This window comes from Odocoileus virginianus, unplaced genomic scaffold (genome assembly GCF_023699985.2).
Source record: "Odocoileus virginianus isolate 20LAN1187 ecotype Illinois unplaced genomic scaffold, Ovbor_1.2 Unplaced_Contig_88, whole genome shotgun sequence".
In the NCBI taxonomy this organism is placed as follows: domain Eukaryota; kingdom Metazoa; phylum Chordata; class Mammalia; order Artiodactyla; family Cervidae; genus Odocoileus; species Odocoileus virginianus.
In genome coordinates this window covers 47,778-50,917 of record NW_027224405.1, presented here as the reverse complement: position 1 = coordinate 50,917, position 3,140 = coordinate 47,778, and the positions used below count along the sequence as shown (strand labels likewise).

The 3,140-nt window shown below is 38.7% G+C and overlaps 1 pseudogene; it reads right to left on the bottom strand.

The window, feature by feature from the left end:
* Positions 1 to 1,699: 1,699 nt before the first annotated feature.
* Positions 1,700 to 2,627, bottom strand: LOC110124020 (olfactory receptor 4C3D-like; annotated as a pseudogene).
* Between the last annotated feature and the right edge of the window lie 513 nt (positions 2,628 to 3,140).

The following is a 3,140-nucleotide window of genomic DNA, read 5'->3' as shown; positions in this document are numbered from 1 at the left end:
TGAGTAGAAATGACATCTACTTAATACTTTTTCCATTCTTACCCCTGAGTTACTCTCAACTCCTATCTATCATAAGGCAAAATGAACCGCATGTTATTTAGTGTAGGTTCTATTGCAGTGCTTAATTCTCACCATCAACTGCAAAATTGATCATCTTTAATAGATTAAGTGCTGATAATATTATCTTCCAAGCCTAGACATTGTGGGAAAAGCTTTGATTTCTTATGAATTTGAGGCACCATGCATAAGCTAATAAACAGTCACCCCAAAGAATAGGTGTGAATGCTCTGGCATCACTATATGGTCAAATTATGGTATAAAAAGGCTAGAGATGACTACTGAGTTTGAGAGAATATTTCTGAAATAGCACAAGTTGGAGTGTTATGGTCAGAGAAGCTTTGACTTATAAAGCTTAATAGTTAGGTAATAATTATTACCTAATTAGGTAATAATGTAGAATGATCTGGTATTCTCCATGCATCTAGAGGAGCATTACAGGTATCACCACTTTCCTAAAGTTTGTGTTCTGAAAACATTTGTAAAATTTTGCTTTCATAAAAGGCCAGCATTAGTACAGTAATGTTTTTGTTCATAAGAGCAAAATTTCTCTTCTGATTTCTTTCAGTTAGTGGAAATTGTTCTGAGCATAGGTAATCTTATATTGCCCCACATGTGACAAGGCTACAGCAAATTTGACTGTCTTCTTAAAGGAGAAGTGAATCGTTAACATTATAGATACATTTCTTATCTATGGACATAAATGTATCATGAGTTGGTGAAGGACAGGAAAGCCTGACGTGCTGCGGTCCATGGGGTCACAAAGAGTCGGACATGACTGAGTGGCTGAACTGAACTGAAATATATCAAAGGCAACTGTATTTTATTTGAAGAAAGTAGAACTGGGATTTGGAAAACTTGGATTCAAATGTTGTAGCTAAAATTCTTAGATATGTTTTCTTCTTGCTGCTGACATGTGATTAAAGAATGTTTACTCTTCTTAATTCAAAAGACTCCTCAAGTCTTGGTAAGAAGAAAAGAAAACAATTCCTTTATATTCAATAAAAACTGTAAGTGATAGGATATTTAAGAGAATGAGACCAAATTAAGAATAATTTTTAAATTTCTGGTTTATTTTTTATGCTACAAAAAGAATTAAAGATAGATTGAGAACTGTTCTTTCCTCCTTTAGTGAGTGTTTCTCTTTTTGCTTTTGATGAATTCATAGTGTCAAAAAAATTTAACAGTGATTTTTTCACTCTGTAAGTATCCCTTCCCTATATATCTAACAATTTCTAGGATCTATTTGCTTTACCACAGGTTAAGTAAAAATAAAAGAAAATCTGAAATCAAGGCAGGCCCTAGGGAAGAGCCAATTTCATCCAAGCAACATTTGAATGAAGATTTTAGTGCAGTAGAAATACATACTCTATAATCATCTCACTTGGGATTCATAGGTGTTTTTTCTATTGCACATCCTAAATCTATGCACATGAATGTTAAATCCTTGGCAGAGTACATTAAAAGTTATAAAAAGCACCTAGCAAAGTACCTATCCATTAAGCATTCAACTAATTTTTGTTTCTGGGCCTTTTTTAATGTCAATGATCTGCAAAATTCATTGTTTTTTTTTTCATATTTTACAATAGATATAATCCTCTCTACATAGATAAATCACCATACTATTGGCTTCATGAACAGTCTATGTTATTCTCCTCTTCATCAAATTCATCATGGCATTTTTCACCTCTGTGTTTCTCACTGTGTAAATGATAGGATTTAACATGGGAGTGAGGATTGCAAAGAACACAGTCACCCACTTGTCCACAGGGTAAGTGGCCACAGGACGCATGTAGGTGAATATACAAGGGACAAAAAAGAGCACCACTACTGTAAAGTGGGAGCCACATGTAGAGAGGGCTTTGCGCCGTCCTTCAGAGCCATGGGATTTCAGGGAGCTCAGGATGACTATGTAGGAGATGAGGAGCAGGAAAAAAATGAGCAAGCACATGGCCCCACTGTTGGCTGCCACCACCATTCCAAGCTTGTAGGTGTCACCGCAGGCAAGTTTTAACAATGGAAAGAGGTCACACATGAAGTGATCAAAGATGTTGGGACCACAGAAGGTCAAGTTGACCACGAAAATAATCTGCACAGTGGCATGGAGTATCCCCCCACTCCAGGCCACCACCACCAGGAGCTGGCAGAGCCCCTGTCGCATGATGGTCGTGTAGTGCAGAGGCTTGCAGATGGCCACATAGCGGTCATAGGCCATGACGATGAGGAGTATGATCTCTGATCCTCCCAGGAAGTGCTCCAGAAAGAGCTGAGTCAGGCAGCCACCCCAGGAGATGGTTCTCCTCTGGTACAGCAGGTCAGTGATCAATTTAGGGGTGGTGACAGATGTGTAGGAGGCCATCTATGAAGGCCAAGTAAGTGAGAAAGAAGTACATGGGAGCAGAAAGTGTGGGGCTGAGGGAGATGGTGATGACAATGAGCAGGTTGGCCAGCACAGTGAATAGGAAAATGAACAGAAAGACAATGAAGAGTATTTTCTGCAAGTGTGGATTCTGTGTGAGTCCCAAGAGAACAAATTCAGTCACATTGTTGGGAGGTATAAGAACATCCATTTAGGAAGTAATACCTTATTGGGGCCTGAATTTCCTACAAAGAAATAAAAAGTGGCACCTGTTAATCATGAAAGGTTTATGGTCTGAATTTCTTAGAACAAAACAGAGCAGTCACTATAGCTGTGGCTCAAGTCCTTGGCACTTTTGCCCCAGTAATTGTTTCAAGTCATTCTTATTTTTTTCATGATGCTTTCTATCTCTTCAGACGCCCAGCACCTGTCACCTGTAAAACATCTAGAGGGAAACGCTTGATGTGTAATTTACTGAGAAAACACTGGGCTCTCTACATGAGACCTGGATTCTCCTCCTGATTTCAGCTGCATGCAACTCTGCCATGTCATCTCAGTGTTCCTTGATTTCAAGTCCTCCTTTGTGTTCGTGGGGTTACAAATTGTAATTCTCAGATGTATCTCGAAAGCTGAGAGGTGTCCCACAGGGGTTAGAGCTATTCTTTTTTTGTGTGTGTGTGAGAATTTACATTTGAATTCTTAGGTCTAACTGTGGAAAGAAAGA